Here is a 26,525-nt window from a genome sequence, read left to right as displayed (position 1 = left end):
TTGACCTGCAGCTTTATAAATACTGGCAGAAAAAACGCACAAGACTTATCCCTGCCAACCTTCACTGTGATACATTTTCCTGTCATTAGAAGGCAATGTTTACATTGGCTCTGCACATAAACTCGAATCAAAGATGTGCTGCTAACAAACATCGATTTAGATAATTTAAAAAGACTACACTAGGTAAGGGTACGCCAGAATATTGATGGATAATTCGGGGAGATAATCTACACTTCAGATACCATTAAATGAATCACAGAGGTCATTAGTTCTTTAAAATCTTAATCTCTTGTGGTTGTTTTAATAAGTATAAGTTTAGTTATGTTTTGTTTGTCTCCTCGTTGTAAAGCAATTTTTAGTTCAACTGCATCAACAAAATAACAACAAAATCGAAATACAGCAAATAATATTTGAAACTCTGGATGCTCGACTGCAAGTGCGCTGTTTTCCCTTTAATAGTTTTTAAGAAAGAGGAATTTGGGAACAAGGACAGTGCTTCAGCAAACTATAGATAAGAAATAGGATTGGTGTCTTATTTGTTTTTCTCAACATTGCGTAATCTGCTAAAGTTGATGTCACTTGAGATAAGGTAAAGTTTTCTGTTGGTCCATCAAGAGCTGTAAGTATGCACCCCTCCGGGCCCAAGAAGTTGTAATAAATGAGTATGAGGCTCTGTGCATGTTTATTCATGTTTAAAATAACTTTTTACTTACTGTGATTAACTAGTATTTTTGCCCGAGACACTGTACAGATGATCTCTTTGCAGATGTCAAATTTAGAAAAATATGTCAATTTGGCGGTGTCATTTCGCTTTCAATATTTAAATAGTGAACTTGCTGGGCCCTTTCTTTTGATTCACCAACATCGCAAACCACTTCAGCATCGCCAGTCTTTGTGGCTGCTGGGATTCCCTTTGTGTCTCGATTCTGCACCCCCATCCACACAGACACCCGTGAGCACACACACCAAATCTCCTGCCTTGGTTCACAAAATGCCCTTGGGACCAGTGCAGATTTTGTAGTGGCGGTGTCTTTCAGACGGGTCCTCTGTCAAGTGTGTGTCAGGGGTGGCAGTCTGTAGTTGAGAGCAGGGACTTTCCTCACGTGTATTACTACACACTTTCACTATGTAAAATTGTGACGTGATGGCCAATGAATCAAGTCAGCTACGCATCCCCCGACTACAACTTTGTGGACGTGAAAGTCCTGCACCTATGACTTTAAATCAGGCATGTCAAACATATGGCCCAAATTTCTGACTATGTCAAAACAAAAGCACGTTTCTAGCTATTTTCTATCAAAAGTTATGAATGTTTTAATTATACAAACCAAATCTTTTTTCCCACTACGAGAGGGGGCAGTAAAGGTGTAAAAGAGCTGATGTCTAGTCTGGTTTGATGTTAAGAACCATATTGTGCAGTATTTTCTCAGCTTCATTAGGCCCAGCCCAGTGGTTTGATATGATGTTATCACCCATTCTCTGCTAAAACTCTTATTTCGTATTTCTCTATTATTTCTTTCAAATCAGTATGACAATGGAGTAGATATTTTTATTCATTGCTCACATAGAAGTATAAATTTGTGATCATTGTGGTGAGTTCATTTAGTTGTAAAGCTGCATTTACTCAACTGTTGAAATAAACAAATTGTTAACTAGTACAATCCCAAACACGAACATGTTTCCATTGTGAATCAATCTGTTGTGCTTAAAAAGATCCCTCATCATTCGTAATTGTAATTTGTTGTGAAGGCTACAAATGTAGGCTAAATGTTAGTTATAGCACTAAAAACATAGCTATGTATTTGGCGTCAACATTTTGACATGCATGACCACTGAACAGACAAAAATGTTCAAATGAAAAAAAATCTAAAGACTTAATTGACTCACGTACTTCTTGGTTTCTTTTGTGTATGGCAGGGTGTTTTTCATTTTAGGAAACAAGACTATTAGTCTTTGACATGAATAGACATGCTTACTTGTTCATTGTGAATTTTAGAGAAGATGAATTTGTCAAGAGCTCAAGCTCACAGGAACTAATAAGGGAAGTTGAAACCTCTTAGTCATTGTGAACATCTTCAAGCTATATGTTAACTAAATCTTATATACTATATATCACAACAGTGCCTGCCAAAGAATACCTACAGTATAATAACACTGAAGATGCAACAGTGTATTCAGTTCCTCCCTTTAAATGTTAAAAGTACATTATGTAATACTAGGTGTTACTTTATTGTATTGTGCGCCCAGGAACAAGTCCTACAAAGCAGAAGGAAATAAAACTAACTACGGAGAATCCGGTGACCAAACAGTAGCCTTTTCTTTTATTTACCAGGCGAGCCTTGTTAGCCTACCCTTGTCTGAATGTTCTCCAGCACGCTAGCCTAAAGTCCTCGCACAAGACTTCCAGTAATCAGTTGCAGTTGTATGGTACACTGTGCTAATGGACACGATAGATGGAACCCACTACTCCATATTTCACCCACCCTCCAATATTTTTGAGGGAAAAGTTTGTAGGAAATACCGTAACAAGACAATTGTAGTCACTCCACTTTTTCATCATGTTTTTAGCAAGAAGTTTTTACTTTTATGACTGCAGCACTCTTTGGAATGTCGTGGTTGTGTGACTTTCCATCAGTGATATTATTGTGCTCCAAAGGTTTGGGAAGGATGGTGATTCCATGACTTCAGACGCCCGTTCTGATCCTGTTAATGACAAGTCGTATTTGTTCTTGTTTACATTCTGCATTGACTGGGTTTTCCTTTTTCTCAAATTTTTAATTCTATTTTTCCATTTTAAGGTCTTTTACATATTTTTCCTTAGACTAAACATGCACACACTATTTTTTGAAACTCTGGATGCTGGACTGCAAGTAAATATAAATTGAGCCTCAAATGTTAAGTTTTTGTCTGTCAGTTACCCACTCTGCTCCAATTAATGATTTAGTTTAGTGTCATGATAGTGTCATACTCCAACTGCAGGCTAGCAGCCACTCCAGCAGCTCCCGTGTTATTTTCGATTGTTCTCGATTGTTCTCAGCTCAGGGATGCTGCTGGAAATGTGAATTTCCCTTCGGGGATGAACAAAGTATCTATCTATCTATCTATCTATCTAGCTAGCTACCTAGTTGCACTGATTACAATGTATTTTTTTCCTGTGTCCTTATCTATTTGTAAAGCAGAGGGGTAATTGTCAAAACAATGATAGATTTCAAGGCTCAAGATGGTTTTTGATCAGTATTGAAAAACAAATAAACAAATTGTCCAAAAAAGGTTATAAGAAATAATCTGCAGTCTCATTTATATCTATTTTTTACTTACAAATTGTTCCTTAGGTCATTATATGTCATCTCATCAATCCTCATCTGATGTAGGCTACTGACGCAAATGGTATTGGTGTGTGTTTTTGACATATAAATAGAATTATTGTTAAGTTACAAATTAGTGGCAGGGGGGATTATCGGCAATGATATTTGGGAATTTGACGGATATTGGTATCGGCTATTTTCTTAATTCAATTTGCTGATTAAATATATTGAGAACTGGGTAAGAGGAGAGGGCTAAAGCTTTGCTTGGAAGCAGTATTTGAGTTATTTTCTCACTCGCTTCTCCTCTCCCTTCCTTGTCTAGTTGTTTTGACGCATGTATTTATTTATTTGTTAACTCTTTGTTTTCGTGTACCTTAATATGAATTGCAGCTAAGCCTAATTTTATTTACTGCACTTTGTTTTTGGCTTAAGTGAAAGATTAGTCATGTAAGTTGTTTTGTAATTCTAATATATTTGATGTAAAGGGGTTAAAGGAGCTATAAAGTTCTATTTGAATTTATAACAAGGATTCTTTTATAACAAGTTTCTTTTTTGCATTATTAAAATTTTCTTACGCCAATTTTTAAGCTTTTACAGCAAATAAATATCGGCTCCAAATATCGGTTATCGGCCACCTCTTAATACTAATAACCGGTATCGGCTCTGAAAAACCCATATTAGTAATCCCTGTTACAAATGTTATCACAAACTAACGTCTGCCTGAGGACTTTAATTTGAGGATTCACAGCTCCCCCACGACAGATATCTCTGAATGTGAAAATGAGATAATGATGTAGTTATTCCTATAAATCTTTTTCGGGTTAAAATATGAGCTAAAATTTTCCTGCCTGTTTCCGACATGGAAAAGATTGACTTCAACGTATGACAACTCATATCTAAATTTGAAAATGAAGTAAATGTCACCACATGTATCTCCCACTCTCACACACGAACAAAAAATGACTAAATTACGTTGTCCAGGATAATGCGTTCACTTAACACAAAGCAACATTAAAATCAAACACCAAGGGTGCCTCAAAGCTAACAATTAGGTCCAATGGTTTAGCTTCGTGGAAAAATTACTTCGAAAATAGAACAATCGACTCAGAATAGTTGTTTAATATTTTCTTCCAGAACGCCAACATGAAGCTCAAAAACTTGGCTATCGTTAGCAGTCGGGAAACGATACTAAAAACATGAGTTGAATAAAACAAAGTAGCGTCATCTTTATAACATAAACACACAATTGTCTTACAGGTGCGGCAACTCAATACTTTGAGCGAGGACACAAAATATTTCTTTGTGGTAGTATCTCCAAGTTGCAGAGGAATCGGGAGTTTTGCACATTTTTTTTTAACATTAAAGTCAAGTCACATTTATTTATATAGTCCTCAACTCAAAATGTCTCAAATAACTGAACAGGTTACATTTACACCATCCCCTGATTTTAAACCAACTTGTGGGCAAGGAAAAACTCATCTTCAGCATGAGGAAAATAAGACACCTTGTCTAGTTTTGTTCTCTTTGGTTACCTGGAGCAGCAAAACCACAGAAAAATGTGGCAACTTCTAGACAGGGATTCCACGAAGTAACTATCTTGACCTCTGATTTTTTATGAAAATTAACATTGGCATGACAGTTTGTCTGTTTGTGCTTAGTTTTCAAATAAATGTTTTTTTTGTTTTGTTTTTTTACTGAATGGAAGGTTTTTTTTAACCACTAGGAGCCACTAAATATTACAAACTGTCCTTTTTAAATTGACTCAACCTGTCAAAGATGTTTTGCAACATTTTTAAAGGTAATATTGATAATGTCTCAAATATCCTATGGCCCATTGCATACTTTTGGCAGTGTTTTATCCTGTTATTACATATATATATATATATATATATATATATATATATATGGCAATACAAGTGTGGGATGAGCTTCGTGTAGTGTAACGTAGTCTTTGATGAATGACAACTGAATGTTTAATTAATATTTACAAAAATAATTGTTCTTTCAGTCTATAGCTAGAACCACTTAACACTCAGAATTTATGCTCTCCCAAAGGTTGCTGTTCACTACTGCAAGAACACGCTGATTATGCTTGAATGAGTCAACTAGCTCCCCCGTGACAATAAATGGCCCATTGATGCCGATTTGTAAATGCCTGTATATAAATGCTGTATGTGCAGTGATTGACTAAACATTGTACGGTGTTTAGCTTCACAAAGATTTCTCCTGCTGAAGGGAATCCAGACATTAGACTGCAATCCATGAACGAATGCGAAGGACAGCATGGATTGATTTAATGGGGATTTTTATTATTTTTTATTTTAATTTAGAGCAGGCTCTGAATTAAGTCCTTGCTCTCGCAAGTATCCCAACATACTCTTTATGTTGACACTTGCTGAAACATTTCATAGTATCTTGTTACTGAAGCCTTTAGTTTTGGAAGTGGGACCCTCAATTAATTATTTTGGCAAAGGAAACATAGTGTTATAATCAAGACCACACCAAGTGTATCAAGACAAATACAAGCTCAGTAATATCCAAGACGAATCACTAAGGAAAGGTATATTTTTCGATATATTTTTCTGTTTCGTCACATCCTCTACAAAAAAGATGCAAAATACCTGCAGACACTTTATGCTAGAATAAAGTTCCATTGTTTGTGTCTTTCAGTCAGCCTACTTATTGATGTAAGGCACACAAGTCAAAGTCAAGGGCCACTGGCCACACTCGGTCAGCGAGAAGTTTTCTACGGCCCCTGAGAAGATCTTGAGACATGACTTAATAATAAACCAAAAATCGTTTGGTATTTTTGTTAACTGTCTTTGATGAAAGTTCTCTCCTTTTTTTTGGCAAAACATAGAATCTTTCAGCTACTGATAGTGCCTAATAATAATGGCTAATATAGCTAGGGCAGCTTCTGGCATCAATATTCTCAATTTCAAAAATTGGAAAATTGAAAATGAATGAATGAATGTGGGCGGCACGGCGGCGCAGTGGTTAGCGCATCTGCGGCACAGTTCATGTCATGGGAACCTCCTGCGTGGGTTTAAATCCAGCTCCAGACTTCCTGTGCGGAGTTTGTATGTTCTCCCCGTGCTTGCATGGCTTCCTCCGGGCACTCCGTTTTCCTCCCACATTCCAAAAACATGCATTTCAGGTGAATTGGCCGGTTCAAATTGTCCCTAGGTGTGAATGAGCGAGTGAGTTGTCTGTCCCCGTGTGCCCTGAGATTGGCTGGCAACCTGTTCAGGGTGTCCCCTGCCCACTGCCCGATGATTGCTGGGATGGGCTCCAGCACCCCCGCGACCCTACTGAGGATTAGCGGTGCAGCTGAAGAGATGAGATGAAATGAGAAAATAAATGCACATAATCAGCATTAATTAGCTTTAATATCTAGATTTCCGTTGCTAGCTGTGACTAGCACAACATTAGTAACAAGCTTGGCTTAAGCAGTTGAAATCACACTCTGTCACTAGCTGTATTGGCATTAGCAGCTAGCATTAGACACTGTCATTGAGAATTTCTCAATTAAAATTTTGGAAAATTGAAAATCAATGCACCACAAATTAAACTTATTTTCCCCTTCTTATTTTAAGTTTTTTTTCTTTTGTATTTGGCTGTTGTCATGTTGAAATGAGCACATGTTTAGTTTTAGCAGTTAAATTTTAGCTTCAGTGTTGTTTTGCATTGATTTAGGTGTCGCTAGCTCTGACTAGCAAATTACATCTAGCCTTGTAGTCAAAATTTAGATTTGGCTGTCTGTGCATTTGACTTTGACACCCTTGGTGTAAGGAATATCCATCTCATTGCATAAAACCCTTCTAAACAAATGGATAGGGCATACCCAATACTTGTGTGCAATAATGTTTTGTGACTGTGCTTTTGTCAGTGCGAGCTATCTTTGTTCATAATTTTAAGTCTCAATAAACTGAAAGGTCCCCGGTTTGAGACCGCATGGAAACATATGTTTGCCTGTAGAGATATGGGCGCCACCAGGCTGTACTTGCCGAGGACACACCACAGGAAATGGTGCCCCTACAACCAGTTAATGGATACACCCACCCACCCAAGTTAAATAATATTTATTTTTATTTCCTTGCGGATACCCTACATTTTGCTGCATTTGTGGTTAATTTGGTGGCGGTGGTGAGCCCTGTTTAACTGTCTGCTATTGACTTGTCACCAACTCGTATTCAAGTAGTTCATTTGCACAGGTAATGATGCGTTTTAGCAGAATACTAGGGTTTCAATATCAGTCGTGATTATTGATTTGTTTAAATTTCACCCAGTCCTGTCATCAAGTGTGCGAGCTAAATCCAATTTTTACTTTATCAGCAACACACACATGCCTTCTGCTTTTCCTCCTGCTGTTGGCAGTCACCAGCTGACCCTAATCAGGCACAGAACTGCTCTATTGTCTGGCTAGGGAATGGAGGGCACTCATTCACACACCGACAAACACACAGACAGACACTAACGCACAAGAAGACGGGAAAGGGGATGTTGGGGGTTGGGACCGAGGTTGTCAGGTCTGTCTCTTGACTCTCAATGCCCAAAACTGTTCATCTCTTACTTAAATGGTGCACAAATTAATATTTTTGTGCAATTTTTATAGACCGAAACATTGGCTGCATCTTTTTTTTATGTGATGGCCTCTTTAGGTATGCTTCAAAGTTTTGAAGATTGTATCAGGCTACAGTCGAAGCAGTCTGAGGTCGTTTTGTTTCAGATGCCCTTGGCACATCTGACAATTTGGTGACTAAGGCCCAATCCCATGACTCACCCTTCTCCTCAATATTATTCATTTCTCTAGTAAAGAGGGTTCATGATGAGTATAAGAAAGTCAGAATCCGCTGCAAAGCGTAGTGTAACGTAGAATAGTTGTTCACAGCAGCCCTGTTTCACAAAGTCAACTCGGGGAATGCCCCAACTCCTGACTATCCCTGCCACCTCGGCATTACCGGCCAGCCAGGAGCAATTTTGGGAAGGAATGAACCAATTACATGTTTTTGTTGTGTTATGGTATGGAACTTACATTTCTGTAGTGGGCAAGGAAAAACAGTCTTGTACTATGCGGTTGTGGCAAGGATGAGGAAGAATAAACAAGAGAGAAGTGCAGTACTTGTCTGGTGGCATACTAAATTCTTATTCGCCACAGTTAATTGTTGTTTCCAGTTCAAATGTTCTTGTTTTGAAGTAAATTAAGAAATAGGAATAAAAAAAGGAATGAACAATTGTAGATGTTAAACATCAAAACAAACGGAGCAAGGACTGATGACATGTTAGGCAGGAAGTATGTTTCTAATTCCTAGAGAAATCATTCCTCTGCCCTGACTTAAGACGAAAGAAATGGAAGGGGAGGGAGAAAGTTAAATTAGACAAAGTGTGTATGTAAAGGGAAGTATTGAGCCTGAATCATATGATCACTTATCTTTAAACCAGCTAAAATCTGTTCAAATATTATCTAAATGATAATCATTGTGAATTAATCTGAATCTAATTGTGTACTTTTATTATACCCAAAACATGACAAACTTTGCCCCAAATTCGGTAGCGTCACGTTGGTCAACACTCTTTTGTACTTATAGCTCCACTTCTGACTATGCTTTCACTTCGTTTTCCAATATTGATTTGGAGATTAAAAATGTAAATTGCCTGATTTTTCCAATACTAGTTTGTAACCGCAACCCTATGATTTCAAAACCATTTTTTTCACAGCACTAATTGGAGCAAAGCTTTAACTCCGAGTTAACCCTCTAACTCTGAGTTATAACTTGAAACCTGCTTTAACTTGAGTTAAAGCTTTTAATACTCAATACTCAATGCTCTATCACTAAAAACGATAAGGAACAAATATTTAATGGATAATTATTGCCTACTTTAAGTTCTATATTTAGAGTCTGCACCTATGTAACCTTTACTGTACAGTCACCTCTGAAAGTAAAATAATGTTGTTTATCAAAAAACTACTATTCAATTCTTTAATTGGCCATTCCCCACTTGGAATTCCCCTAGATTCTCATGTGGTCACTTGCTGGTTGCGCTAATTATGTTTAGAAGTCTTGCTCTTAGCAGCATGAAGATAGTGTGTGAATTATTAATATAGGTCATGGTCACAGCATACAGCCTGTGTTGTCCCATTTCTATCGGAGAACACAACTCCTGCTTAGCCTTGGTAGACCACAACCCTCCCCATCTGTCTGACAGATTAATCTAGTAGATCACCTAAACTCTGGGTCGGCAACCCGCGGCTCTTTAGCTCTGCCGAGTGGCCGCATGGCGTTATTCCAAAACAGTTTACAAATTGTAAAAGATTGGAGAGGAAATATATTTTTCTTTTAATATGGTTTATGTAGGAGGATGAACATGACACAAAAACTATATAAGGTTTTCCAATGTAAATATTTGTAGAACAAATATTGCAATTTAACTACTTCGCCGTATTTCTGCTCTGCTTGTTTTCTTCTCACCCGTGTTTCCTGTGTTGGAGGCTCCAACTTGAAGCGTAGTGCAAGCTCTGCCCCTTTTGAAACGGAAGCATCACAATATAACTCAACCTCTCGCTATCGCCCCAGTTTTAAAACCGAAGTCACAATAATCATTGTCAATTTATAAAATAGAGTTTTTTTAAAGTGATTTTTGTCTGTGTATATTTTGAATGACACTGAGGAATATTATGTGTTTTGTGTCTCAGGCCCAAGGATGGGTGCATTGATTTGGTATCAAAATAGAGAAGAGGATGAGTTTTACCCATGCACTGACTTGTGACATTTGCGCAGAAATCAAACTTAAACTGTATTTTATTTTATTTAGCTTTTCAATAGGCGGCTGTTTTATTTTTATGAATGCATGCTGCGTTTTTTTGCACTCTTTTGTTGCCGAAATAAGCGGCACCGTATGTACCTTCCATTTTTTCGAAATCTCAAAGTAAAAATGCCATAAAAAATCGGATTACTCTATTGCATTTACATACTGTAATTCATTAATAATGTAGTGAAGGTAAACTTGAGGTGGTATCTTACAACATAGTAGTTAAGTGGTGCATCATTTTTAACAGGATGCGCTGCATCCAACTGAGTCATAAAGATAGTAGGCTAATATGGCTAATATAGATACATACAGGGTGTGCTGTATTCACTATAAGGCTAATATTAGGCCTTTTTTTGCAGCTCCAGAAATACTTTTTTGTCCAATATGGCTCTTTTAGGGCAGCAGTGCGGCGCAGTGGTTAGCGCGTGTGCGGCACAGTTCTGAGGTCATGACCTTAACCTCCTGTGTGGAGTTTGCATGTTCTCCCCGTGCTTGCATGTCAGGTTAATTGGCCGGTCCAAATTGTCCCTAGGTGTGAATGAGCGAGCAAATTGTCTGTCCTTCTGTGCCCTGCACCTGGCTGGCAACCAGTTCAGGGTGTCCCCTGCCCTCTGCCCAAGGATGGCTGGAATGAGCCCCGCGATCCTACTGAGGATAAGCGGTGCAGATAATGGATGGATGGATGACTTTTTAACTCTTTGGGTTGTTGACCCTTGAACTGAACCAAGTCAGCACAGAAACATATCTTACTCATAACATGGAAGTTTACAGTAATGTGCAACTGTTTTTATTTTTATTTTTACGGCAGTTCGATGCAAACCATGTCCTTTGATGATGTATACAGGACCTGACAGAAAAAAGTTTTTTTTTTTTTTTTGTTATAGTGCCATATCCATCTAGTGCATCTGGTACAATATGAGTATTGATTGGATACAAATTGGAGCTGGTTTTGCAAATTGACCCGTGTGTCGAACTTTTTTGATCAATCGTTCAAGGAATGATTTTAATTGCCTAAGTTTTTTTTTTTTTTTCGATCCTACCTAATGGGGACTGGCTCTACCAAACAACACATTTACCACTGTAAAATTGCATTCAAGTCCATAGATACTAGTTTGTCTTGAATGCTACAATCTTCACCATCAGTTGAACTCCCCCAGTGACACTTGCACATAAGGACAGAGTTGAAAATGAAGGAAGATTGTGTTGTGGGTGGAAAAGAGGTGTGTGGCGCGAGATGGCACAAACAATATAATGATGCGAAATTGATGGAAGGAAAAGTAAGTGAAGGAAGTCAGTTATGGGATTTTTATGATTACTGTCTCCCCCTATTCCCAGAAATTATGTCATTCAAATCTTTGAAGCTTTCTATCATTCGAAAAATTTGTCAGACGACCCTCTTGAGGAAGACTGATTGCAAGCTCATTTGACTCTTAAGTCGTCTTATGTATGAACCTGGTTTACCCACCATTATTTATAGCATTTCAGATAAGTGATGCTCACTCCCTGAAAGATTTTGCTGATAGTATCGGACAATTCCTGCATTTTAGTCATCATCTTTGGAACACACTGGAGGCATTGTTGCATTCGTTCTGTGAAGGCCTTTTACATTGGCTACTGAAAGGAACCAGGAGGAGCTAGGCTTTTTGTGCCTGTAAGGAAATGGAAATATAATCAGCAATACATGGAACTCATCTAAACTGCATTTTTTTTACCATAAAAACCGTCACCAGCCTATAGTATTTTCAATTTTTCATACGTCTCTCGTGTGCCAGGTGGCCAAAGTGCTCATATTTTCATCATATTGCATGGTGTGAGCAACAGCTGACCACCTTGCAATCTCTTACATGATACTTTCCCATTTCAACAGTATCTTTTAGAGACAAATAGGGCTAACTTGTATCCACGTTTTTGCTGATTTTGTATCAGTTTTCTTCACTCTTTACGCTGCATATCAATCAAATAATACATTTTATAATGGATGACGTATTTTTTTCTCCATTCAACGCATCGACTGACACTTTCTTGACTAATGACACTATGGGCACTCCTGGCATAAATTATATTGGTCTCTAGTGTCTACGCCCAAATTACAAAATTTATCAATGCCAGTCACTAAAATTGATTTGAGCCCACATTTAGCCGGTGGGTTTTTAAAACCCATTGCATATTGGCCTTTTTTTTTTGTTATCATGTAGATCAATCTCAGTCGCGCATGTGTGTTTCAGCAATTTTTGATTGTATGTATATATATATATATATATATATATATATATATCTCATCAGCTGCACCGCTTATCCTCAGTAGGGTCGCGGGGGTGCTGGAGCCCATCCCAGCAATCATCGGGCAGTGGGCAGGGGACACCCTGAACTGGTTGCCAGCCAATCGCAGGGCACACAGGGACAGACAACTCGCTCGCTCATTCACACCTAGGGACAATTTGGACCAGCCAATCCACCTAAAATGCATGTCTTTGGAATGTGGGAGGAAACCGGAGTGCCCGGAGGAAACCCACGCAAGCACGGCGAGAACATACAAACTCCGCACAGGAAGTCCGGTAGCTGGATTTGAACCCACACAGGAGGTTCCCAAGACCTTAGAACTGTGCCGCACACGCGCTAACCACTGCGGCGCCGTGCTGCCTATATATATATATATATATATATATATATATATATATATATATACCAGTATGTACATATATATATATATGTATATATACACACAAAAATATATATCCACTATTGTCCGCCGCGTCCACATATATATATATATATATATATATATATATATATATGTATATATATGTGTATATATATATATATATATATATGTATATATATATATATATATATATATATATATATATATGTGTATATATATATATATATGTATATATATATATATATATATATTGTGTGTGTGTATATATATGTGTGTGTATGTGTATATATATGTATATGTGTGTGTATGTGTATATATATGTGTGTGTGTGTGTATATGTGTGTGTATATATATGTGTGTGTATATATATGTGTGTGTGTGTGTATATGTGTGTGTATATATATGTGTGTGTGTGTGTATATGTGTATGTATATATATGTGTGTGTGTGTGTGTATATGTGTATATATATATATATATGTGTATATATATATGTGTGTATATGTGTATATATATATATATATGTGTATATATATATGTGTGTGTGTGTATATGTGTATATGTGTGTGTGAGTGGTAATGTGTGTGTGTGTGTGTGTATATGTATATATATGTGTATATATATATATATATATATATGTATACAAACGATTTATACAATTTCTCAGCAAGATCTAGTGTTCCGAGGAAAGGAATATAGGGGAACATAAATCAGGTTATCTTTGAACATGTCTCTTGCATATTTAGTTACTTGCATTGCCATTATGTTCTTGATGTTACCTCCTTTTTTTCACGGTCATACCATTTTAACACAGTCTGTTTTTCCTTCCTTTTATCTTTGTTTTTGCTCCAATCCTCTATTTTGTGACTTAGTCTCTCGATTTTGCTTAATCCTGCCTGCAAGGCATTGCTTCGTGGTTTTTAAGCACCTCAACTCGATGGCGGAATACAGAGCGGAAGAGGTGAAGTCGATTGAGCAACTTAAGCGTCGTGGATTTTGCTCTGTTGGCTCAGCACAATTAGACTTTATGTGAAAACATTTTAATGATCTTTACGTTTTATACCGGGGTCCTGTCATGATTGTGCATTTTTCCTGATGATTCTTCTACAATAAACTATAGTATGTTTGCTCTTTTAAAAATACCACTCAAACTTGGTGGTGTTGCTTAAGCAATGAAATAGTCTTTAAACAATCAAGGATTGAACATTAATGATGTGTATAAATATATATATATATATATATATATATATATATATATATATATATATATATATATATACCGCAGCCATATCCCCCTAGTGGGAGGTGGCTAGAGTCATTTCTGACTCTTTTTGGGAGATTGATTCTGAGGAGGGCATTCCCAGCCCCCTCGCTCAACCCAACTGAGGTGTTGGGAGTCATTAGGTGACCAAACCCCCCAATTCCAACCCCTGAACGCCAAGCAGGGAGGCATTGGGTACCAATGTTTAAGTCTTAGGTATGACTCGGCCGAGGCTTGAACCAGTCTTTATACTGCAAGACAATATCATCGCGTTCTCCATTAGGGTCCCAGTGCTCTGGAATGCTCTGCCCTTTGAGATTCCATCTGCAACTTCAGTGGATTTGTTTGGATCTAGGCTTAAAACACACTTATTTAATTATTTTATAGTTTATTTAGATTTTTATTGTTTGTTAATGCAACATCAATTGCAGCCTGGTCATCCCGGAAGGGGGATTACCTCATGTTCCTTTTCAAGGTTTCTTCATTTTTCTCATGTTGAGGTTTTTGAGTTTTTCTTTGCCCTCTTGTATGTTTTAGATCAGATGGTGTAATAATAGTCTGTATTTTGCAATAGTTTGTGGTCTGTCTAGCCCTTTGAGACTCCTTGTGATTAAGGGCGCCACAAATAAACATGACTTGACTTGACATAACTTATATGTTTACTGATTGCCATTAATATTTTTGGCAAATAAAATATGTCTACCTGTGCTCAACAAACCATCATTTCAGAAATTCCTTATCGTAGATTAACAAAAAACGGAAAACATTAAAACTCTGCGTATTAGAATGTGTATTCAATTTACCGTATTTTCTGCACAATAAGGCATATTAGATTGTAAGGTGCACCCCCAAAAAAATTATTTTTTTGCGAAATGTTTTTCATATGTACTAAAATTATAAAGCGCATGGAATTAAAACTACAGTAAGAGCTAGGGTTTCACAAAAAAATAAGTAAATATATTTACAATTAAATAATTTGTAAGAACATAAATTAACATTATGACGTCTGGTTTTACCGCCAATATTAGTTACTTTATGCAGAGCTACTGTGCTGTCCCCGCTCTGAAGTGTCCCCTTTTTCGCCAGCTATAGACAGTTAGTGAACGATGTGCAACAACAAGAAAAGGGTTTGCAAACAAACATTTAAAAGTCAGTGACGTCGCTGCCGCCGAAATTAATAAACAAACTACTAACATACTAACCAAATGAAGGCGCTCCAAGGCCACTTTGTTTCTGAAAGTCCAAACCATGACCTCAGATTAGTGCAAGTGATCATGAACCAAACATCATATATGTCTATTTGATTAAACATACACACTTAAAAAAAATACCTACTATTGGGTTAAAAGCTCTAAAATAATTGACTGAGCCCTGAAAATCGGCCCCGGTGTCAAAAGATTAATGGTAAGCTTTTTGAATTATCCATATGCTACGTGAGTTAGCATAATATGCCATTGAGATCAGCTCAGTCGTCAAGCACGCATTTCAGCCTGAGCGTTGCTGAACGTAAGTTGCCATCGACATGCTACAGCAAGTTGCCACTTGAGCATGCCAAACACAGAAACGACTCCCCCTGCAGCCACTTAACGCTTTGACCCAGGCTGACCCTGGTCAGCGAGTATACACTCACACAAACGCACTCGGTGCAACCCTGACATTAGTCTGACCCTTGTAGTCTGGTTCAATCACTCAGTGAAGGTAGGAGGGAGGAGGAGGGGTTGTCTAGACACAATCCTGTCTGTCTAGTTCCGATAAATGTACACATGCATGCGCACAGGCAAGCACACACACAATCGCACACAAACACACACCTGGGCAACAGGCTGTGCCGGAGTGTGTAAATGTCTCCGCGTTTATAATGCAAGCAAATGCTGAGCCAGCCAAGCGTCGGTCACTTCAATGACGAAATGAATGAATGTGTCCCTCTGGTTTACGTGCTGCGGTTTAGGAATTTTACAACAATGAATATTGATAATCTTGGATAATATTGTAATTTTCGTGATATCTTTGCCTTCCTTGTATTTTTCGCATTTTTGCTCATGTTCTATTCATGCCAATGGAGATGGTGAAGATCTGTAAGTCATTTGCCAAGGGAAGTAAATAGCAAGCTCAGCATTGGGTCTCATCACTTCAGCCTACTTCAGCAAAAAAAGGACTTCATTTAGCACTCAGACAAAGTATGGCTGGTGTTGGGCCAGACTTCATACACCATATCACTGTTTTTTGGACTTTTATTTTGGTTTTGTTTTATTCTTTTCCATCTATCCAGGAGTGTCTATCTCACTCTCACCGGGGGCCGCATTAGTGTAATGGCTGACCTCAGAGGGCCAGTTTCAGCTAATCAATGTAACTAAATGTAATTGTAACTTCATCTTAATGTAAAATAACTGTATTACTGTAAATTACGGACTATAAGCCGCTACTTTTCCCCCAAACTTTCAACCCTGCGGCTTATTCAGTGATGCGGCCAATTCATGTAATTTTTTTAACGGCCGCCAGCGGCGCTCGAGTACAAAAGGTAAGATTTAGACCGGTGGAATATATGCGCCGAGGAACACTGCAACTTCTTGGCTTGACTAGCGGCGAGAAATCTTTCACTAAAACTGGCCGCATGCGAAAGGCAACTTTTTCGCAAGTCTGCCAGTGGATCCTGACAGCGTGGGGCAGCATCAAAAATTCCACTATCACCAACGGGTTCCGAAAAGCCGGTCTGCTGCGGAGAGGAGGGCACAGAATCAGGAGTGGATGGGATTGTGGGACAACGTCTATATGACACTGTTTCTTTCCGACACTGAGGAAGACAACTTTGATGGCTTCAGTTCTAAGGAGGAAGATGAGGACGGTTTACCGTGATTTTTACAAGTACGGTATGTTTTTTTAATTGACCCGTTTACTGTGTTGCGAGCGTGTTGCTACCATTAACTGCCCGGATGAAAGTTATATTATTATTATTAAAGCTTTGAAAACTCTCTCGGTGTACCGTCTTTCTTTGTAAATATGTGTAACCATGTATAATATGTATTTGCAACTGTATATTTTTGTAATGTATTTATTTGTATTTATTTTGGACACTTATTCTGATATGTTTTGGACAGGCGAATTAAAAAGAAAGGGCGTAACAAACGCGGGCTGACGGGAAGTGGGGACCGGTAAAAGTGTTTGTGGACACGGCGGACAATAGTGGATATATATTTTTCCCACCCATACCTTTGGAAATGTACACTTTTTTCTTTGGATTACTTTCAACGGGACCCGGACTCTGCCGGTCTGCATCAAACCTTAAGTACCGGCATCATTTTCCGTTTATTTTGTCGGTTGTGATTTTTGGACTGTGTACTTTAATGAAGGATATTCAGTCACAATCACGGGACTTAAAGTCAGGTCTGGGTTAATTTTGTGTTTGTGTTATATTTCTTTAATGTGGGCGCATGCGGCTTATATACAGGTGCGGCTTGTGTAGGTACACAATCGGTTTTCCTCTTAAAATGTGGTGGGTGCGGCTTATAATCAGGTGCGCTCTATAGTCCGGAATTTACGGTACTTATTCAAGTCACTAACATTATAGTTACATTGAAAAAATGGAGCCACACTTACAAAGTATATAATGTTATACACTAAATATACAGGGGCCTTGAAGTCCTTTAAAATGCTTGACTTTTAATGTTGTATTTTCAAGGTTTGAAATGTGCTTCAGTATGGGGTGGCGTGCTTGTAAACGCTTAGAATCGTGGCCATGGTTCTCAACAAGTCTTTTTAAAAATGATGCTAACACTGCTTCTCTGGTGGCTTCACTTTGCCATTACGTTTCTTTTTCCCTTGTGAATAACTGCTGCAGGTATTAGTTTATACGTGTTGTCCTAAAAAGTATCATTATCTCTTTTGGGTTGTTTCCAAATGGACAGGTGTATGCTACACCTAAACAAGGCACTACAAGATCCGTATGAGTGCAAGGATTGTGTGTTAATTATGGATATTTGTTAAAAGTCATGCAAAAAATGAAGGTAGTGTTTCCTAGTGGTAACTTGTAATGGGAAGAACTTCCTGCAACTGAAACTGTAAGCTACAGTCTACTGTCATTTTTACACACCTATCGTATCCCTTACCTTTAGGTTCGTTGGGTCACCACTGTGGTGTGTCTTGGGAAACTAAAGCCTGATGGTGCTCATCCCTCTCCAGGCCAACAAATGTTTTCACCTTTTTCGTGTTAGACGAATGTGCTACCCGCTGCAGTTTGAAGTGGAGCGGCACAGCCCTGAGGTTAAGGGATCAAATCCGGCTACCAGCCTTCCTGTGTGGAGTTTACATGTTTACCCCGTGCTTGTATGAGTTTCCTCCCACATTCCAAAAACTTTGCGTTTGACCTTTTAAAAAACCTTAGGACAGGCACTCCTACTTAAGTTTAAAAGGTTTCTGTGCCACTTGTTAAGTTTCCAAACTGCACGCTTGGCCGTTGGCAAGGTTTACAGTCATTTATTTTTGTGTGGACGAAAATACTTTGCTTGTGAGGCAGTGTGCATCATCTCTGCTGTGTCCATTGGCGACTGACAGTTTAATTCCGCCCATGGGCCAACCCTATGCCAGTGAATGCAGTCTACCATTAAAGGTGTGTCTGATTGTGTTGAGCTGAGTCAGGAAAAAAAGAAAGGAGGTAGACTATAAAAAAGAACCGCTGAAATTATTTTTTTTAGATGTCCAGCGTCGCTTTTTTTCATGTCTAGCACCTTCTGTCTTGCACGGTTACACGCTCATGTTTTTTTTCTTCCCTTTTAACATTCTCCCGCCTGTTTTAGCATTCTCTTTTTTTCTATGTCTTCTTGTTTCAATGTCTGCATTAGCCCTGTCCCGCTGATACTTGTGGAGTGATTATTTTTTCCCCGCCAGTGGGCACACTTGCGTCGACAAGCCCTTTCTTAACTATGTTGTTAGGCCTGTGTGACTTTACCATAGAATGGAAGTGGCGCTGCAATGTTTACTTGACATTGTCGACAAAATCAATAGTAAAAATAGTCGACAATCCGTTGTTGCTAGATGCATTATTCCAACAGAGTGAGGCATCTTAAATGATTATAATCTCCCCTGAGAGTTGCTCATAGGCAATAGCGTCGCAATCTTGGCGTCAACATTAAGAAAGCATACCACAACTTCTGAAGTTAGGGTTCATTTTAGCCTGGATACGGCAAATAAAGACGACTTGCAAATTTTGCAAGGCAGACCTTGCATATCATGACAGTACCTTGGTGATGCACGAATATTTAAAGAAAACAGCCTGACTGTTGAGTGAGAGTCTGACTCGCTTCAGTAGGATTTAAGTAACATTCAAGCCCATCTGGTTTTTATAATGTGCATTGTACATTTTATAAACATACGTTTTGCTATAAAACACATCTTGAGCAGCATGCTGGGCTGTGCTTGCAAACATATTAAAAATTAAATGCATGCAGTCCAAAGAACAAAAGTCCGTTGTTAAAACCATTTGATTCCAAACTAATTAGAATCGTCAAATACTTTTGTTTGAGATTTTGCAGTTGATCACCGACTGTACTTTACAATATGCACATATTTGTTTTATTTACTGTTCGACTGCTGCTAATGAGCCCGCTCTTGGTTTCAATTGATAAAACATGTTTACTTGTCTTTATTTAGTCATTTATGGATTCATGTCTCTACAGACCTAACACTGAACTTTATTTGTTCTAGATAGGGCCTTTTTATTTAATTTTTGTACAAATCAGCAGAATGTTCAATAAAAGATTAATTTTTGATTTTTCTTTTGTTTATTATCATTTGAGATATTTGACCACTAGATGGCGCTGCATTGTCTAATGCGGGCGAAATGTATATATTTTTTTACTGAATGAAAGATTGTTGTACCACTAGTAGGCACTAAATATTACACACTGTCCCTTAAAAATGTGCTTCAATTTTGCTACGAAAAAAGGTGTATGAACCCTGCTGATACTTGTGGAGTGCACACTTGTGTCATCAAGCCCTCTCTAAACTATAATGCGAGGCTGAGGTTGAGGCTTACGTCTGCACGGTGCTGCGTCACACTCAATCCTTACACTCGGTCCGTGGAGCAGTTTCTCCCAGACTGATGCCAGACGTCTAGACGTCACAGAGAACTTCCCCCTAGGGAGGAAGAGGTGTGTGTGTGCGCGCAGCTACTCACCCAATTGTACCTTCTGCTCTCTTGCCTTTCATCACATTCTCACCATTGCTGTTTCGTTTCAATATTCCAATTTCTTTTCCAAGCACGGGTGGCTTTCATTTTGCGCCATCTTCCCATCTTCTATCTGTCAGTGACACTGCGTGAGGGCACATGGCAGCTAGGTCGCTGCCACGGTGCCCTGGCGGCTCTAGGCCTTGTTGATCACAGCACCATGCTGGAGTGTTACCATGGCAACGGCAGCGGCTGCAGACAGCACTGTGTGTGCGCGTCTGTGTGGGGCGGCCAGCAGGCTGTGAACTCAGCAGGCCTGTAGCTTAGCTGCATCTCTCGGGAGAACCAAGTTTAAGCAAAGAAAGCCGCCTTTATTTTCTGTCTCTGCCTCGGTTAACTTTCGGCATGTTTTATAGAGCAGGTTGGTTGAGAAGGAGTGCATTTAGGTCACCCGCCAGGAACTTGTGGGCTAGTGTGGTGATATTACTCTGGCATGAGACTTCTCAAATCAATGAAAACAAGAATAGATGCATTTTACAGTTTGTTATCATTTTGACAGCTTGTTGATTTTCAATTGAAATTATTTTCTAACGTTGAAATTTCCCAAAAAGGACAAGGACTAGCAGGCTCAACGACCGTTTCTTTTCCAGGGCCATCACCACCCTAAACAAGCACGAAAGCCTGAAAAATAAACACTACTGCTCAAAAGTCTGGGGTCCTTTTGTGTTTCCCATGAAAGAGTCAGTCCATTGTTTATAAAATGAGTTATCCAATGTCTGTGCTATTTTGTCCATAAGTATCTTTGGTTGCCCTGTCTCAGATAAGGCTTTTTCTTTGCCACTCAGGGTTGAACTCAAGCATATCTGAGTCACCTCTTCACCATAGATGTTGACACTGGTATTTTGGGGGTACTGTTAAACCAAGCTGCTGGTTAAGGACATTTGCACCATCTATTTCTCAAATTAGAGACTTAAATGTACTTGTCATCTTACCATTTATCTTTCTACTCTAGTTAGAGCCTGTTTTGTGTTCTCTGAAGGGAGTAGTACACACCATTGTTGGAGATCTTCAATTTATTGCCAATTCCTTGTATGGAATAGCTTTCATTTCTTAGAACAGGAATAGACTTTTGGATTTCACATGAAAGTTTTCTCTTTTTGGCCATTATGAAAGTTTAATGCTCCAGGTACTTGACTAGCTCTGAGAGAGTGCAGTTGCGTAGCTTCTCTAATCAACTAAACGACTGTTTTCTTATAAATCGTTAGCCATCTAATGCAGATAGCCAACACAATGCACTATTAGAACACTTGATTGCTGGTTACCACCTTATCAGTGTATGGGGTGTATTGCTGATCATTTTAATGTTATGTTAAGAAAAAAAAACAACATTGCTTTCCTTCAAAATTAGACATTTTCAAGCAATACCAATTCTTCAAACTGTATTGTGTCTTTACAGTAGTATCACAAAAATGGTTATTGTATAGGAAAATGGGTATTTACAGTAGACTTTGTTGCAGCTGAATTTTATTGCACAACCTTTATTGCACTATTTTTACGATTCACTAGTTCTCATTTTACCTTTGTTACAAAAGAAAATTGCACTTACAACTTTTCAAAATTGCATGAAGAAACGAGGAATATTTGCCATGAATATGAAACCCGTTACACTAACGAAATTAGAATCCCAACTCAACCTACATGACCAATATTTCACTTCAACCAAAAACTAACAGTGCAGCAAGTCATATTAAGTTACATAAAAACTTAAATAGCTTCCTAAAACCTTTTACAAAAATTAATGTGTCAAAACGACCAACATTCCTTAGATTAGCTTGAAAAAAAAAGTACTAAAAGCAATGGAAACTCACAAATTGACGAACTAATGTTATGGTGCCATCTAATTTCTCAGTCTGCCACTTAAACATGCATTTTATGCTCTCAATCACAAACCCACACGCTTGACAAACTAATGTTTTGATAAAAGGTAATATACAGTTATTGATCTCCACCTGATTGTGTTTCCTTAAAACAAGTTAAGTATACTTTTTACGCTATCTCCTTAATCACTCACACTCACACTCACACACTTCTAACACATGCTTTTTAAAATTTCAATATAATCAGCAGTCTTGACTCGCAGCATGCATTTTGGGACTCGTCAGTTGTTTACTCTGCTCTAACGTTATTATTCCTGCTTCAGTCGCTTATCCAATCAGAAGGCACAGGATGGGTAGCATGCAAGACAGAAGGCAGGAGAGGCAGAGAAAAGCTCGGCTGTATCTGAGCTTAAATAATCGGCCCGCCGAATAAACAAAAATGCTAATACCACTATCCGTCAGATTTCCAAATATCTGTGCCAGTAATCGGCCCGCCTGATAATCGGTTAACCTCTATCCTGGAGCGCCATGTCTAAAATCTGGTTGCAAAAAATGTTCCCTACTTTATCAATGACATAAAACACTATTTAATTCTATTTGGTTCTATTCTATTGTAACCTATGAAATAGAATTGTTCCGAAGCAAATAATGAACATTTAAAATAACATATTTAAAAAAAATATGTGTATCTAAAAAAGGCTAAAGATTTGTGGTTTATTGAGGGGCTGCTTTTTCCATTTTGAGCTTAATTTTTACTTAATCTGTTTATAAATCACTTCATTCACTTTTGGGTCTGTGAGTTGTTAGAACTTAGTTTTAATGATGGGGTACAGTTTGTCTAAAATTAGACGATGGTTAATGCTTCATTCCTTGTTCAGGCTCTACTCTCAGCATGGATTCCCCGGAGTTCTAGACAAAACAGTGTATGATTCATAGACAACACTTTTGAACCTAACCAGCCGGGCTAGTTTTGACTGTAAATAAGGTCAAGCTCGGCTGTTAAATTGTTAAGATATATAAAATGAAAGCCCTATTTGTGCATAGCCCTACAGATCGATTCATTTTTTTTTTTCCAATCATTTTTGTATCCATGCTAAAACGGTGTGGCTTTTCTCTGTGCAGTTCCAGAAGTCAGTGAGAACAAAATATGTCATTGTCATTCATTTCATTAGGAAATAATTGGCAGTCACATATCGGTACTCATTGATCCTAAAACTACAAAAAATAGCAATTACACATATTTTCTGCTACAGTAGTGTTACATTTCAATGACCTGTTGGAGGTAATGTGTAATAAAATGTTGTGCTAAAACCTTTGTGTTATCGGAGCCTTGTCTTTGAAACTCAAGTATACAGAAAAAAGCAAAGTTAACCATATTTTTTTTTCTCAGCAGCTGATTTGAAAATGCAGGGGGAGAAATGTTTTGTTCCAGTTACATAACGTGAATTTTTGTCTACATTCTGGGGCCGCTTTTTAGTGAACCACTGTTTTTGCACTGTCTGGTCTTTTGAACCGTTTGACCTCTCGTTGGCCCTTTACACAGGCTCGGTCTCTCGCTCCCTCAATCAAATGTCCAAATAGTGACACTTGCTTACTGTGTTTACTTCTACTGTTGTTTGCTCTTAGCCAGTATTCCTTTCTTCTGTCTTTCTTTTTGCCCGGATTATGGGATTTTGGAGTCTGGGGAGGTAAAGATTAAACTAACTTTTTTCTGCTGTCTCGGTTGTGAAGGTTTATTAGAGATTGAACGATTATCGAGTGGGGCGATTATCGGCACCGATATTTGTGGTATCAATTCCGGCGTTTTTATTTATTCGATGGGCCGATTATTTAGGCTTCTCTCCTTCTGTCCTGCCGACCGGGTGCGGAGCCACTAAGGCACGAATAATAACGTTCTAGGGGAGTAAACAGTTGCAGCTCTGCTAACTCCTAAGTCCCGCCATGCCTGTAAATCAACACCGCTGATAATATTGAGATTTTTTGAAAGTGTGTGGTAGGAAAGCATATGTGTGATTAAGAGACAGCGTAAAAAATGTAGTTTACTTGTATTTGGGAAACACGTTCAGAGGGAGGCTGATATACTATCTCTTATCATAACATTAGTTCAGTTCATAAGTTCATTCAAGCATGTGTGTTTGTGATTGACAGAGACCATAAAACACACGCTAAAGTGGAAGGCTGTTACCATAACATCACTTAGTCATTCTAGCTCAAAAACAGGAGTGACCACACTTTTCAATTTGCGAGCTCCTTTGGAATGTTGATGCACTTTTTGTTGTAGGTTAATTTAAGTCATGGATGTGGTTGTATTCCCCTTTTTTCACTTTCCATTATTTTCTTCTTTTCCTTTTTACCATTTGTTTTCACCCTTTTCCTAATTGTCTTCTTTCTTCCCCCCTTTTTTCTTCTTTTCCCTTTTCTGTCTTTTCCCTTTTTCCTTTCTTTTTTTCTCGAGTTTTTTCGGGTTTTTTTTCCCCCCATTTTCTTTCTCCTTTTTTCTTAGTTTGCTAAAGGCTAAACATAAGTGAAAGAAAAATGGTGCAGTTTGGTCAGTTTCAGTCGCCGTAGTTTGTATTATTCCTTATGCTCTGGGGCACTCGTTTCGGTTGAACTACACAATGACATCTAGTGGTCACATAATACGTACTGTCCGTTTAGGGGTGCAAGTGTAATTAACAATTTATAAACACATCGTTCAGTCACAATTTTTCTTTTGTCAATTGGATTTGACAAACGTATTAAAAACCTGTTCAAATGTAGAACAAGAGAAGTATAAAAGGCTTCAAAGGCCTCTAAAAGGCTTCAAAGTCCATCAATTGCTTAAGCTTGTTAAGCTCTGCAATGTTTTGTAACGAGCAATTTTTACCCAGTTAACTGATGATTCATTAACATTCTAAGGAGATTTGAGCTGTTTTATACATCTGCAACGGTTACGTTCACAATTTTAATTTCGACTCTGCCGCCTCACTAGTCACACCGAGAGAAAAGAGATCAAGACGGGGGCTGCCTTGCAATGTAAAATGTTCATACTGCTGAAGGAATAAAGCCACTACAGACGCCAGTCCGATATTGTTTTGACAAGTGGATTACTGTTGTAATAACATCTGACTGGTTCTGGTTATTCAGCCTACCAGCACACAGCGTTCTCTTGGGCGCTGTCAGAAGAAGGGCTGCACACACTGACTGCTGGTTCTTCTGAACTAGGTGCAAGCATTGCTTTTAGGACCGATGGGATTTCCTCTAAGCTGCCTTTTTATTCTTTTTTGTCTCATGCTTTATCCTTTCTTCCTCCAACTTCCTTCCTCTTAATTAAGACAGTGGATTGGTATCACAGCAGTTTATTATTATTATGAAATGCTCTATTGTTCAGAAAAATGTATAAACTAAGTATGAGACTGTTTTTTTTTTTTTATAAAGAATAAGCACTAAATACATCTGAGCATAGAAGAACGTGCTTATCCTCTAGTCCTAGGGTGGGCAACTCTTTAGAGTCGCGGGCCGCATTGTGTTAAAAATTTTAGCCTAAGGGCCAATCCTGGAGACCAATCCGTTTTTTTCATTTATCAATAAATATACATGCAGACATCTACATTATATTTCTTTATATTTGTATTTATATAGATTCGTCAAATTGGTTCTCACAGTCAAAGCAGAATAAAATATTAGGTCCCTGTTAAAATCACTAAATTTGATATTTAGTTTTGTAGTATTATTGTAGTTGTATTTTGTAAGTATTTATACGGTCGGTTTTTTTGTAGTATTACTGTAGTTTTATTTTATAAGTATTTCTGCAGTTGGATTTTTGTAGTAAAATGTTTGTACTATATCTGTGGTATTTTTGTAGGAGTACTGTAGTTGTATTTTTTTGGTATTTCTGCCATAATATTGCTGTCGTAGTATTGCTGTAGTTTTCCATCATATAATTTTTGTAGTATGTCTTTTGGATTTTTGTAGTATTACTGTAGTTGTATTTTTTCAGTATTTCTGTCTCAATATTACTGTAGTAGTATTTTTGTCGTATAGCTGATGTAATATTCAGTAGTAGTAATTTTGTTATTATAGTATTACTGTAGTAGTGTTTTTGTACTATCTCTGTGGTAGTATTTTTGTTGAGCACACACACAAAGCGGGCAGCACGGCGGCGCAGTGGTTAGCGCGTGTGCGGCACAGTTCTTGGGAAAACTCCGGTTTCCTCCCACATTCCATAGACATGCATTTCAGGTGGATTGGCCAGTCCAAAATTGTCCCTAGGTGTGAATGAGCGAGCGAGTTGTCTGTCCCTGTGTGCCCTGCGATTGTCTGGCTACCAGTTCAGGGTGTCCACTACCCGATGATTGCTGGGATGGGCTCGAGCACCCCCGCGACCCTACTGAGGATAAGCGGTGCAGCTACTGAGATGAGAGATGAGATGAGACACACACAAAGCGACAATGAGGACAAAGTTGGCACAAA

General features: G+C 38.3%; 1 protein-coding gene across 4 annotated transcripts in view; it reads left to right on the top strand.

Annotated features, from left to right (window-relative positions):
- The window catches only part of LOC148371736 (low-density lipoprotein receptor class A domain-containing protein 4-like), a 270,745-nt gene that overhangs the window by 221,358 nt on the left and 22,862 nt on the right, over window positions 1–26,525 (top strand). The gene's annotated exons all lie outside the window — the stretch shown is intronic.

Source organism: Urocampus carinirostris, chromosome 2 (assembly GCF_059441175.1).
Source record: "Urocampus carinirostris isolate Australia breed hairy pipefish chromosome 2, RoL_Ucar_1.0, whole genome shotgun sequence".
Lineage (NCBI taxonomy): Eukaryota > Metazoa > Chordata > Actinopteri > Syngnathiformes > Syngnathidae > Urocampus > Urocampus carinirostris.
Note: the sequence above shows the minus strand (reverse complement) of the source record. Positions and strands in the feature narration are given on the sequence as shown.